Source organism: Mya arenaria, chromosome 17, assembly GCF_026914265.1.
Source record: "Mya arenaria isolate MELC-2E11 chromosome 17, ASM2691426v1".
Lineage (NCBI taxonomy): Eukaryota > Metazoa > Mollusca > Bivalvia > Myida > Myidae > Mya > Mya arenaria.
Window position 1 is genome coordinate 20,019,073 of NC_069138.1, and position 15,779 is coordinate 20,034,851.

The 15,779-nt window shown below is 32.4% G+C and overlaps 1 long non-coding RNA gene across 1 annotated transcript; it reads left to right on the plus strand.

Moving 5' to 3' along the window:
* Positions 1 to 1,279: 1,279 nt before the first annotated feature.
* Positions 1,280 to 15,779, plus strand: LOC128223716 (uncharacterized). The gene is made up of 4 exons (XR_008259332.1): positions 1,280 to 1,495; positions 8,442 to 8,515; positions 13,772 to 13,893; positions 14,306 to 15,779. It is a non-coding gene; the product is annotated as an uncharacterized LOC128223716 (long non-coding RNA).

The window sequence follows — 15,779 nt, forward strand, 5'->3', positions numbered from 1 at the left end:
ACATGCATCATGTGCCAATGCCTTCCTCAAACAGTATTACTAGTATATGTTTTAGAAAAAAATATCGAACTGTACAAACATGTAAGGCTGGTGAATTTTGCATTACAAAATAAACGCTATTAATTGGTAATTAATGCCATGTTGTCACTTTACTACATACCCGGTAGTAGTATATAAGCCAGTCATCCTACAAGATAGCAGTGAAGCAAAAATACACATATGATGATTACTTGTAGATCATCTTGTATATGTGGAAAAAATGAACTTGTTATCTAGCTGATTGTAAAAACACTTTGTCATTCTTAAAGGGACTCGTACCTCATTGGCACCAAATAATCATTTTCCAGGTAATGTGTCTGAAATAATTAGTTAACTCTTTGATACTGAAATTGCAGAACAAAATACAATGAAAGTATGAAAATAAAGTCTTGTTTTAATCAGGGGTGAACCTACGCTTTTTACGTCATGGACAAATAAATAGCATAACCACTCAGCAAAAGGGACTCATACATAATTTATGGATATTTTGATCATGCATACCTTGGAAGCAACACCTTTTATTTCGTATTTAAAACAAATTTGCTAAAGAACCACATTTTACAAACTACGAGCTATAACTTATACAATAAACTCATACCTGGTTGAGCATTTTTGATGTAGAAATGAGGCACCCAAACTGCCAACAAGTACATATATGCATGCATAAATATTGAAGCAATGGTTAACATCGTCGCTTAAGTATATCCCTCACGCATCAAAATTAATTTTGCAATTGCACTAGTGGCCAGAAGGGGGGGGGGGTGACCCCCCCCCCCCCACAACCACAACGTACCGATGTCGTCCAAGTTAACTTTTCGTTTCGAGGCAGGGGATACAGGGTAATCCAGAAGAACTGGAAAAAAGGTTGTGAAATTGCGTAAATTTGTTTATTTTTTGTTTAGTGACACTGTTATTCAAAATCAATACATACACATATATAACAAACATCAATTGTGACTGATAAACCTTTAACTACATACTAAATAATGCATTTATTGAAAATATTTATTACTGATAACAAGATTGTAACCGTGTTTCTAATAGCAGAAAGCGCAAAAAATATTTAATGATTGGTAAATGCTAAAAGATTTATTGTGGTCTACTATAGTCTCATAAGGTAGAAATACCGTGTGTAATGCTCATTTCTTTCAAATTTAACTCGATATCCTTCATAAGAACCATTGTTTTCGACATTTATTCATTCTTTTAGGAATATTGAAACAACATTATTAATTGTGGTAAACCTTATCTGGCAGTACTTAAGAGTGCATCTTTGACTTTATTACTCGAGTGAATGCACCTTCAAACCGGTTTAACACCAACATGTCACAGTAATCAATACCATCTGTGTTAAGATGTCGGGAATGTGTTAGACGAATGATTTTGTTTTATGGAGCTTTGAAGAGCGATGAATGGCACTAAAGTGGTGCCAAATGGATATCTCAAACACCCATTGGTAAGTCATTTATTTTTTTCCATTTAATTTTTTGTCTTGATTTTTGAATATATAAACAGTCAATAAGTAGGACATCTCGTTAAGAACGTTCACTTGAAACAGTCCTCTTCTTATCCACACTTCGACAAGGAGTGGGGCTACTCTGCCTAAATAGCCGTCAACGAGTATTTTAAGAAATATCAAAATAATAAAAAATGGTGTCCCAGTGGTTGCACCAGTCAATTGTTACCATGCCCCCCCCCCCCATAGTCCACCTAAATGACCGTCAATGGGTCTTTTGACGATTTTAAGACTATGGCAGTTACAGGGATACACATGAAATGTCAAAATAATAAAAAAAAGTATCCCTAATTGCTCATTATTGTAGCTACCCCCCCCCCCCCCCCCCCAGTCTAAAATTATAGACGTGTAATACATTCTTCCAATCCTTACTGGTTGACGGTACATTTCCTGACAGGGCACAAATCCTGAACACCGGCTAAAACACGCGTTTGTTTACCGTGATCGATTATTCGATGATCTAGATAAATACAGAGGCTTGCCTTGGTCACACTTGCAAAGTTTCATCTTGTTTTGTTAAGCATTTTTCTAAAAAATGCCATTTATTTAATATAGCATACTTTTTAATTATAATTGTATGACCATGTATTTTCGCTTTTCAAGTGTTCGGTATTTGTGCCCTCCATAGCGTATTTTGAAGGGTGATTTACTATCCATAAAATTGAACGATTTTCGACATAATATTGACGAGATCGTGAATCTGTACTTTGACAGCTGTTTTCACATGAACCAAAGATGTTTCATACGAAAGTTTAACTTACTACAACATAAACTCTCCAAGATAATTGTAAAAAACATCAGAAAGTGTTCGGATTTGTGACCTTAGCCAGTAACGTCTAAACGGGTTTGTGCAAAAACCGGGGGTGTTTTGAAAAATATTGAAATTGTATTAAGTGAAGTATTTTATGGTTTAAATTGATCATAAAGGTTTATATTCATACTTTACCATGTAAGTGAAAAGTTATTTTGCATTAAAACATATTATTATTTACCTTTCCAATAAAACAAAAGTTGACTGACACAGACAACAATTATGCCAAGCGGAACAACTCGACCCAATCGTAATAACTCGGCCACCACTGACAAGCTTCTAGATAGACCTCGAAAATACAATCGTAACAACTCAGCCATGGCCGAAATGTTCCAATTGTTTAAAAATTGTGCCCTGAAGCCTTGCAGGTGCCCTTCATGTATATATCGCTATGTTTTGACAGCAAGAAATGAAAAATAAACGTCAAACTCATAATTATTCATAGGATATGACATTTTTATGTATGGAACTGATATAAAATTACATAATCTGGTAATATTTCTTGTTTTATGATATTTTTGAGATATTAAATGCTTTAACCCAGAATCCCGATCGGAATAACTACCCACTTTTGATACTAAACAATTTGTATGTGAAGGATTTGCCATATCAAAAAAGATACAAAAATCCGTAAACGTACAATTCTTTGGCAGGGTTCGACACTAACAGTAGTCCGGTAGTCCGAGACTACCAGATTTATGGTCGGACTACAAGACATTTTAAGTCAATAGTCCGTCGGACTACTAGAAGAAAGTAAATATCACATCAGTTAATTGAGCATAAAATCTTTATTACGCTTAAACTTGCGTAAAACGTGATGTCAAGAAGCCGATTATCACCGGTAAACACTCATTGTAAAGCTTGCCGAAGATGGCCGGGCAGTTCCGGACAACATGGACTGTTAACCGAATTTCGCGCGCATTTCGTATAGCCTTTCGATTAATGTTTAAACCAGTCAGTAGAATGTCTTTATTTAGAAAGGGAAAAAAACATTTTCACACTCTATGGTGTGTTTTAATCGTCAGACATGTGCACCTCTGCTTAAATGTCAGCAAGGTAGATTTGGGTCCAAGTGGCAGATTTTCTAAATCCCTTGCATTTTCAGTCAAAAACAATGAAAGATACGATGCAGATAAACACTTGACGGTTGTAACTATTTTTAGATTTTCTGAAAATACGTCATGATTATTATGGTTTAGGGTATTGTCAAATGTCGGTGTTTATTTAAAGCAAACAGAAGGAATATTATGTCTGGCTTATGCAATCTTTTAAACTGGCTTTTAGAAGAACAGCTGATAAATTAATCATACTGCCAAAACAGGTATAATGCAGTGTAAGTGCAGACGATGACAGAGTTGTGTGCTTTAATTTTCGCGCCAAAATGTAACATTTTATACATTGAAGCTAGGGCCAATAACAATTAACACCACGCCGATAGCGATAAGGCTACACCTACAGTGTCACATGACCTCCGACAAATACCCAGAAGCAGACGATAATAATACAAAAGTTATAAATGACAATCAGATAAAAAATGCATGGAACATGGTAAAACGTAGCAATAAAACCAAGTATAACATTAAATAAGTTCATTATTATTAATTGTATGCAATGTATAATTCAGGTAGAAAAATGTCTAGACTTTAAAATAATTTATTTCTAAATAACATCGGAATTTTGTTACAGTACAATAACAGTCTCTATTTTAAAACTCAAATAAAGGGAAACAAAACATGTATTAATTTCCTATCCGAAAATCAACAAAAAAAGATGTTTGTATAGATCCATTGTCAAAACTCAATGGATTTCGCTGTTTTTCTTCCTTTTTCGATTCAGAATCACCTGTTTTATACAAGTGTAATGCATTATTATCATTATTTATATAACTACCTTATTGTTTCTCTCAATGAATAAATTTCCGTTTTAAATTACATGCAAAACTGTTCTAACAATAAGCATAGAAATTTTGAAACGACCATAGTCATTATACATGCAAAGGTTTTTACTTTGATTTGCATCATTTTAAAATATGATTTTGTTTTATCTATACGTATATACTTTTTGTGACCTTAAGCTATATATCAGATATTTAATTAAATTTAATAAAAAAATGTAACTCACATAAATTGAGGTGTCTTTTTCACTAATATGTCAAACAAACTTAAATGCAAATGTATATGCCTCGGTTTTAAAACTTTTCGCACAATAAGGAGACAAATTTCAAAATCAAACTAAATCGCAATATATCATCAATATTGTACACTAATTCTCATAATGATATCTCTTATTTTAAGGCTATTAAAACGGAAATATACGTATATTATGTACGTTTACATTAAGACATTTTGAGAATTGAATTAGTCTACTAAACAGTCCCTTGTTATCAATTATAATTTTAGCGGCATAAAGGGAAAATGTCAGTATTTCGGATTTCTTAAACTGTCTTTACTATCTCTCAATTATGAGACATAATTTGTGTTAAATATATATAACAGCGTAATTACACTACTGTTGATATGTGAGGATTGTCGGAGGTCATGGCGGATAGCAACGGCAACTGATAAGCCCTGCCTAATTTGGACGCTAGTTTGAGTGACAGGCAGCGTCATGTTAATTGTTATCTTACTCCCATACAAAAAATAATTAATAACACTTTCGGAATTTATTTCATCATGTTTTTTTAAGTATTATATGATATGTTGTTTAGATTAACAAAGAATACTGAATAGTAGGATGCCAATAATCAAATATTGTTTATCAGTAGGATGTCTGTCATTTGTGCCATAACTTAGCAACGATCTCAGTCGAGGTGTTTTAGTGTCAAGTGATTTATTGCAACATTTTCCTGAAAGTGACAGATTATGGGGTATTTTAGCATGGTTTTTAGATTTTTAATCTGAGGTATTTTAGCATAGTTTTTAGCATTTTTTTTGGTTTTAAAATTAAATTTAATGGCCAAATATTGTTTTGAAGAATGTGGAAATTTTAAGATTGAAACAGATAAAAATCATGACCAATCAAAGGGTTATACTGACAATGTTCTAAGAAGGCTAAGTCTCACAAAACACTGAAGGAATCCGTTGCAGGCTTGCATTTTTATGGACTACCATAGTTTTTGCTGGACTACCCAGATTTGGGATCCAGTAGTCCGAGGGACTACCTTGTGAAAAATGTTAGTGTCTAACCCTGCTTTGGTCTACTAAGATTTAGCTTGTGAATGTCATTTTACAGCGAAATCAACAAGTTAAAAAAATACTCATGACCTGTTCCTTATCAATATGAAATATCTTTAAACTTTTAGGAACATTATGCAAAAAAAAAACAACAGTATGTTTTACCTTCGGTATAAGAAAATAACTATTTTCTAATAAAACTACTGTTGAAAAATGTAAGCTAATGAAATGGAAAATAAAAAGATGCTTCCAAACATGCCATATTTTCTTGAGACCATTCAGGGGGATTAATGTTCAAAAGTCTGAAAATTCAGGGGGATTTTGGTAGTATTCAGGGTTTTTTTTTAGCAGGTCTAATTTGACAAAATTTCAAAGTATTTTAAGACGCAAGTACACAAAAACAAATTGCCATAATTTTGAAAGACTCCCGAGGGGATTATGTCCAGAATTTAAGGGGATTTGGGTCACATACCAGAGAATTTTCATCATCGCCATGTAGCATTACGGGCATGACACACGTGCCAATTTACCTTGTCTACCCCTTTTTCCAGCACTTCATCTATATTTTAATGAGACACAGCCATATTGCATAATAAAAGCACTCACTTGCAAAATAGAATACTTCACAGAAAAATATGTTTCAGAGACAATTTAATGGGCTTACCTTCCTCTAAAATTGGATACAAAATCTGCTCATTATGATCATAAATGATGACTTTCAGACTAATAGAGAGAATGGAATGATTTATCAATATTTTTCATTTCAATTCCCAAATAGTCAGATTTGTTTGCTTCTGATAAAAAGCAAATGCATAATTTATTGTTTAAGTTCATAAACATATCATCTTTTGGCATTCATCAAAAAATAAAAAACATCACCACCATAATATTAAAATAAATAAAAGTCATTTCATCCGAATTGTCTACTTTCAGTTTCTCTTCTGGAAGTTCTGTTATTTTCCGATATTTGAGATGAAGGTCATGTCATGTATGTAAACATATTAGTGGGTCATAACAAAGAACAGCATTGTCTATTAGTTATTTTAATCCTTTTCTTTACCAAATAATGTACTGTCACCTTTAAATCATAAATCATTTTGATGACAATGACACATGTTTAAACACTTTAATTTGTTACATCCTCTCTGATTGGATAAAACCTATAGTTTTAACCAATGAAAATCGTCCTTTTATCTGACCAGTCTAATTGACATTTCTTATGCAAATTCTGACAGTTTCAATCAAAACAATGCATGAAATGTGCCCTGCTGACTTATTAAGTGTCACCCAATTGGTGTTGTTAAAACACACCATCAGTTGATAATCCAATTAAGACAAGAAGGGCATTATAACTGCAAACAGGCATATATAATTAAACCCTGTGATAATTTTGCGTAATTTTAAACACACTTTTTTTAATTTCGGGGGATTTTCATCCCCCTCCGGGAGACCGGGGGATGGGTCGAAATTCCGGGGGATTTTTCCCCCTCCGGGGGATATGGCATGTATGTCAGCTTCTGGGTTGCTTTGAAGTTGAACTGCTCACATGAACCCACAAAAGATGTGTAGGTATGTGCTTAACAATAAAGGATAAAACATTAAAATGAAGCATTTCAAGTGGAGGTTTTCATTAGGGTAGTGCTACCTTAAACACACACTTTACAATTATTTTTTTCTCTTTTTTAATCTATTTTCTTTAACCAATGGACTATACAAACAGTAGGGTCAGTCCCAGTATACAGGACAATTATTCAATAAAATGTTTATCCTTTTGATATCATAATTGGTAAAAAAATATCAAAATGTAAAGAAAAAATAACAGAGACCGGGTTCAAACTGTGGTCGCCAAAATTGCAGTCCAGTGTTGTATCCACTGCTATGAAAGTTTACATTTATTTATTTGATTTAATATATACCTAGCTTGGTAACATTAAGTGATAACATCGACTAGCCAATCACACATAAAAATTAATTATACTAGGTATACCCACCTAGTAATCTTTTTTATGGAAAAAAAATGTGAAAAATCAATTAATTGTAAACTATGTGGTACTTCAGTTAGTTAGTTTCAATGCATTGTACACATTGATACCAAATTCATGTCAGTTTTCGACAATTTTCTCTTCTTTCGCTATTTCATCATACGGTGTATAGCCCCTGAATAAAGTTTTACTCTGTTTCATTGAGTATATTTCTTAAAAATCCTTTCTTTGTTCTAATCTGCTAAAAGGTCACAGTCATGTGAGCATCTTTGAGGCCTCTCAGTTATTATAACCAATGCACCAGTCAATTGTACCAATGCACCAGTCAATTGTAACGGTTACTAACCACGCCCCCCCCCCCCCCCCCCGGTCCGGGGGTATACTGGGAATAGTCGGGAATTGGCCGTGTTTTTACTTTCTATGTGGCCACGCAGGGCCGGGTGACCGCAGTGGTTTTGTCTTTGAGCCAAATTTAGCCGAGATTGGGCCTTATATAGAGTCTCTGGTGTGCAGGGGCATTTGGCCGGGGTTTTACCATCAGTTCGTTCCCGCAGGGGAGGGGATTAGACCCAGGGTTGGCTGGACCGAAAGTCAAAGTCCCCGCTATTCCCTGGACCTGGGGGCGCCAGGGTTACAATTGACTGGTGCACAACATATAAGATATTTATAAAATAAATAAAAGTACAGTTAATCAATATATTTTAATTTTAATGTGGTAAATTAACAAAGAATTAGATAGATGCTTTATGCAAAATCTCACAAAGATGTAAAAAATTACTAAAGAGTTCAGGTTTGCTAGTTTGTAAAAATATTTCATGGAATCATGGTAAATTGTTATATTATATGTCCAATGACAGCCCATATATTTTTTAACTACTTGAACCTTTCTTGTTATAATTCTTATTATTATTTTTTTTTAGTTGATGTGTGATGCTGATAATACAGAGACAGCTAGAGTGACAGAGTTTGATGAATAAACTTAAATTAAAAAACAGTGAGTACAATAATCTATTTTAACATGTCTTGTGTGTAAAGTGTGATTCCGAAGCAGTAAATATATATATATATGTATCTTTAAGTTTTGAATCACAAATTTAGATCAAAGATCTATTATCACACAAAACTTAAAGGATATATATGAAAAGTCATGTGAATTGTGCAAGTCATATAATATAAAATTTATATTGATCAAGTCAAGCCATGCCATGTAAAAAAAACTGACATCATATCAAAGATTGTATGAATCATTCTCAGAGCTATTGAAAATATTTAATTGGTTGTAAGCGGACCATGCACGGTAATTTTGAGTAACCCCACCAGCCAATACAATATGGCTAAAAAGGCTTTGATAATATTTTTTATCTAATGTTTATCTTTCCTAAAATATTTATATTTATAAATCTATTTACCAGTATAAATCTGTATTTATTTATTTATTAATGCATTTATTTGCTCACTAATATATACAATACACTTATCGTTGTATAATGTCTAGCTAATACATGTATACAAATATGCATAATATGCATAATTATTGGGGGGGGGGGGGGTCATAATTACCTATGGTGTACTGTCTTGTTCTTACGAAGATATGATTTTGACTAAAATCCTTACTGAAAAGGCAGTGCAGACTGGCCTGTTTAAATAATTAATTAAATCTTAATGGGTTTAAATGTATTTTATTTTATTTTTAAAGATATTTTAGAGTTTAAAAGGAAGAGAGTCTGTTTTAAAGACTAAATGATTATATAGTCAGGATAAAAAATAATTATTTTTCAAAATCAAGTTCAAATAATTTTCCATTATTTGGCAAATGGAAAAAAGCTTTATATATTAAGAATGTTTTACTCGATAGAAAGTAGGCCTAGTATCTTTTGCATTGCAACACTAAGAAAGTAAATATTTATTTTTTGTCTTTTACCAATTCCATCAAAGTCTGTGAGTGGCTCATGATGCTTAGGCCTGCCAATTTAATGGTTTTCGAAATCATAAATTGAGACAACTTATAACTTTTGTATAAAATCTTCAAAGCTTTCAATAACTTAACATGTCATCCACCTTATTGTCTCAATTTAAAAATAGTTTTCACTCAACAACTTACTTATTAATCAGGATAATAATTTGATAATGACTATCACTATCATTCTGTAAGATAATGTACTGGTACATAAATTTAATCCCCAATATATCAGATGAGTGTGATAGTATATGCTCTTAATAGTTGTAGCCCAGAATTATACGTAGGAAACAATAGAGTCATTGGACTGTTACACGAATTTCAATAGCTCGAAATTCGCCTTTTATTTGTACCAGCATGGGAAAACCCTGTTATGTTAATACATATAGCCCGGAAGTAACAAATAAAAGGTGAATTTCGAGCTATTGACAGTCCAATGACTCTATTGTTTCCGAAGTAATGTGTGTATATTACAACGGTTTAATTTTGTTTGTACCGGAGGATTAGGTCGGAAAAACTAGAATAGCTATAATTCCGGGCTACAACTATTCCGGGCTATATGTATATATATATATATATATATATATATATATATATATATATATATATATATATATATATATATATATATATATATATAAATGCACGAAATCAATGTGGGATTTTCATTAAGTTTTGGTTAAACCATCTTTGTAACAAATTACAGTTACTTCCAAATTACATCTTATTCTACATAATACAAACTGGAGGACAGTTCTTTTTATTTGGTAATGTTAAGAGACTTGAAGACAAAAAAAAATGTTTAAATTCAGAAAACCTTACACAAAGTAGAAACCTTCTATTAATGTCATTATCTTGAAAAAATGAACATGCCTTTTAGCAAAATTTTTGTATCAGTCTGTGAAAATCTACATTTTGCCTTCGACATGTTATACAATTTAAGGATATTTACATGGAAATTAAGTTCAATTCTAAATTGACAGTCATGTATTTCTTCCAAAATTTTCATAGTATAAGGAACATGAATTTTTTATGAATTTAAGTGCATAACTGCAGATAATGATCATTATCTTAAATCAATTACAAGCCAATTCATAGTCATGCATATAGCCGCCTTTTCAAAATATGATAGTGATTGTCTCAAATGACCAGTCTTTCTCTGTGGGGGGTGGGGGCTGTCAGTCATAAGGAAACCTTTAAAAGGCATATTCATTCAGCCAATCAGATGTCAGGTTCAGTGAAAGGGGCGATGCCAGGTCAAGTAAAAGGGGTGGAGCTAAAATAAATACTGACATTCAATGAAGATAGATCCCCCTTTGGCCTCACAAATATGTATCAGTCACACTAGGGGGTGTGACAGGGTCAAGCCATAATGGAGCCATAGGCAAGCAGACTTTTATTAACCCAACAACAGGTGTAATTTTTACCAACTGAGGAAAAAACTTTAGAGGTTTTATTATTGCTCATTTTTTTATACAAATTAAATATCTAACAATGACAAATATAAAATATGATAATTCAAGCATAATATTGACACCAAACATGACACATCTTGCAAATGGTCTTGAATAAAATTCCTACACTTTTTATAATGATAATACATGGGACCAATATCAAAACCATTATCCTGTTAAATAGGACAATGGATTTGATATTGGTAATTCGCAGACAATACAATGTAATTAAGTAAAAAAATACACAGTATGCACATCTGGCTTCAAACAAAAATTGTTGCTTAGGCCAAAAAAAAGTATTCATAGTTTCCATTTAAATATCAAAAAAGGTAGGCATACGGTAACTGTTGTTTTTTTTAGGACCATGTTTCTTTGGCAAACTGACCTATATCAGGGAATTATTAAGGTCTTTACTAAAAAAGCACATATTGATCAAAACACCAAAAACAAAAAAGGATCAGAAGGATGAAAATAGGGTCAGTTGGGCGGAAACAAAGATTTTTGAATCCTTATTTTGTCAATGATGTCATGTCAGTGATCAAAATGATAACACAATTTAAGCCCTGCATTCTGGAATGTGGGGCTAAATTCTTGATTGTGTTATAGTAGGGCCAAAAATAAAATGATTCGGTTAGGGTTACATCCTTTTTAAAAACAGAAAGAGTAAAAAGTATAAAGGATTACATTTTTAAAATACATAATATATATGCGTTTTCACTTTAAAATACATGCATTGTTACAGTCTTGTTTTCAGTAAGTAACTTTTCCTTAAATGCATTCTTTGGAAAGTAATTTAAGGTTTATTATTCAAAATATATGTTAGTCAACTTGTGTATGTATTGATTTCCAACTTTTTTATTTTTTGTTTAAACTTTATGTATTAGAATTTCTTTGCGTAAATACCTGCTTATGTGATAAAAGACTGCTGACTAAAGATTAGATTTCAGATTTTGATATTTCCATTCCAAATTTAATGTTTTACAGCTTAAACTGCTACTAACAGTTTAAGAAAAATGCATAAAACATCAATTTTGGATGGAAGTATGAAAAGCTGCAATCTGATATTTTGTCAGCAGTCTTTTATCGCTGGTTTGCAGATATTTACGCAAAAATTCGCTTGTTCGAAGACAAAATTTTTAAAAAAAGTTGTCAAAACGTTCAATCTGTGAGGTTGCAGCTTTAATATAAGACTAACATAAATATTAAAAACACATGAGGCCGCTTTAATATTAACATGTCAATATCAAAAAGAAGATGAAAACTGAAAACTATGAGAAAGTGTTTTTATAATTAAAAATAAATTGCTTAAAGCAAATATCTGAAATTAATAATTGTCATGCAAAGCAGCCTGTAATGAATATGAATATTAGATTTTGGCCTTGAACACCTTTTTATGAAGAGTGTTTTGAAGTAAGGATTATCATAATGCTGAACTTAATATTGTACTGTAGCTTTGTAGCAAATCCTTATGATTAAAGTCACTGTGTCTTCCTTATGCTGTGATAAAGATCTCCATAGTAACATTTCTAAACCTAATAAATTAAGTGAAAAAGGGTGTTTATTGGGGGTAATAAAACACATCTTGATAATGGCCAATTAGTTTTAATCTTTCAAGTGTTGGTAGGATGGGAGGGGGGTCTTAACTTTTTGAACTGCCAATATTTTCCTGGTTATTTTGTCCACCATGTCAAAATGATCTGGGTTGTTTTGTCAACCCTGTCTAAATGGGTTGGACGTGTTTTGTCCCCTTAGTCAAAAATGACATGGGATGTTTTGTCCTACATTTTTATAAAGGAGTTCAGAATAAATAACACATTAGTTTTCGTGCTTATGTAAAATAAATGCAAATGACTTTCATTATAAGTTTAAAAAATACTCTTAACGCTGCATTCTCACAGATTTACCATTTTTACAACTTTTTTATTTTTGTCTTGGAAAGAGCAAATTTTTGCGTAAATATCTGCAACCCATTGATGTAAGATTGTTGATAAAAAAACAGATCTTAGATTTTCATATTTTCGAAAATGTTTTAGAGCTTAAAACCTTACTAACGGTTTAAGAAAAATGCATAAAACATCAATTTATGAACTTAAATATAAAAATCCGCGATCTAATTTTTTGTCAGCAGTCTTATTAACTGGTTTCCATGGATTGTAGCGAAAATTGGCTTGTTCCAAGACAAAAATTAAAAAGTTGTCGAAATGTTTAATCTGTGATAGTGCAGCTTTAATTATGGTAGCTTTTCAGTCATTTGCCTATATATGTCTATTTGATTCAGTAAATACTTCATAATATTAAAGCTAGGCTTATTAGGATATGCTTATTTTTCATTGGGTTCTATTTTTAGCACATAACAGCTTCATTACAAGAATATATTAATTATTATTAAAGCTGCATGCACTCTCACAAATTTACCGTTTTTACAACTTTTTTATTTTTTTTGTCTTGGAAAGAGCAAATTTTTGGGTTTAATAGTATCTGCAAACCAATGATAAAAGACTGCTGACATAGATCATATCGCAGATTTGCATATTTTCGTTTGAAAGCCAATGTTTTGTGGGTTAAACTATTACTAACAGTTAAAGAAAAATGCATGATCTAATTTTTTGTCAGCAGTTTTATATCACTGGTTTTCATGGATTCTTGAAAAAAAAAATACTTCCTCTGTTGGCCAATTGAGAACAAAATCAAGAGGTTTTGGGTTTTGCTGTTTATATGTTCTGGAATTTTTCAAAAGCATTTATTTATAGGACTTATGAATTTTATGTACAGCATTCTGTATATTGTCAAGTGTCCTTTTTTTAAATTATATACAACATGTATAAATTTAATGTTTCAGGAAATAACCACCATCTCTCTCAGAGGTCATCTTTCTCATTATTGTGGGAAACCTCAAAGGGCATCAGGAAAACCTTCATCAACCTCTTTGTGCCCAGTGGCTTGTGCAACAGTGTTTCAGAAGTATAAATACCTTTTTAATTTGTGTATATCAATTGTATAATGACTTGTTTTTATATATTAAATATATATATATATATATGATTTATTATATATATATAGATGGTTAATCTTATGACTTCCTGATAGTATTTAAGTTGTGAAATATTAAATAATCTTATCATAAAAAATGCTTGGAAATGACAATAAAAAAAAGATATTTGTCGAATAGGAAGTTTCACCTGTCCTGTTTATATTACAAATCATTTTAAATCAGACAGAAAATTCAATATACTTGTTGTATCTCACTGTTGATTTGTCTTCACATTTTGTATTGTCACATCAAGCCTGTTTGAACATCCTAGAGAAGATAAGTGTATAGAAGCGGATATGATATAATAAATATGCATATAAATGTGCTTGGGATTATTTTCAGATTATCATTAAAATGGGGATAATGGATGACTGGCCACACATATGGGGCTATGGACAAGCTTCAGAGCAGGCTGCCAGGTGGTGGTGTTAGTAGTTTATACTCCGGGTCCCGGCGTGAGCACATTGAAGGGTCCCAGAGTGACAGTTCAACCACCCACACCTATCCTGGGCAGAACCAGTACTAGGTGCCTTCACCTCTGCAAGGAACTGACAGCTTCTGTACATGCCAGGTGCAGTGGTACAGTGCGAATGGTCGTAGAAAGGATTTCATAACCAATCACAACAGAGGTCACCTGGTCCGCCCGGGAATCGAACCCGGGATGTCCAATTCAGAGTCCAACGCTCTACCGATTGAGCTGACCGGGCGGACATATTAGCTACATTAGATGACAAGCCATCTATGCTGGACATTCTTCACAATAAAATGTGATGTCACAGGAGCTGTCTATCTCAACAGCTCACACTGTCCGTATTTGACTAAAGGAATGAATGAAGTCACTGCAGAAGTTAGATTGAGGAATGTCCATGTCACTACCCATCATTTGGAAGGAGTTGGATAAAAAAAGTGTGGCCTATGTATTGAAACAGGTCCGATTTCCAGTTACGGACAGTCTTGATTTGTCTGATTACATTTTTGACCAACATGATGGTCTAAAAGAACACTTACTGGTAACTGGTAAAATCATGGCCCAGTTGTTCCAAGAGGCAGGCGAGTGGGAAGTTACTAGACTCCATTTCTTTATGGGTTGATCTGAGGTTCCAGTTCAGTTAAAGTACTGATAGAACACCAAGTGTTTGCCATAATACAGCAACATTTCATTTGTAACTATGTATTTGTTTGAATTGTTGAAACAGTACTGTTTACTAAATAATGTGTATGTATATGAAGAATAATATTATAAATAATTTGTAAGAACCTTTTGATATTAAGTAAAATGTCGATAAGTCTAAATATGTATCTGCGAATCATTTTTGTATATCTGTAAAGATTACATTGCCTATATTCCTCAATTTATATTTTTCTTTTAGCCAGTCAATAACTTTGTTAAGTTCTATCTTCAAAATTGTCGGGACAGGGATTATAGCCCTTAATTAACCCAAATATGTAACATTCAATGCAAAATTGGCTGCAATTAGGCAGTTCAGATGCAGGAACAAACATCACTTGGGTCCTTAATAATAGCTTTCCATCTGACATTGAAGATCCAATAAAAGGAATTTGTCATGTGACTGTTTATTAACTCTCAATTTATTGAAAGTGAAATTACTTACATGATTTGTAAGAACTAAATTATAATGATATCAAATGATTGTTTAAATTAAATAAAATAGATGATTACATACATGAACTATTTTTATTTCTTGTTTGTCAATATGAAGAGTAATGCAATGGCTTTTGAATTTCATAAAAAAGGATGGAAAAATGTATGTTTATTGTTTAAGCAATTAATTAAGTAATAAAAGTTTTTTTTTTT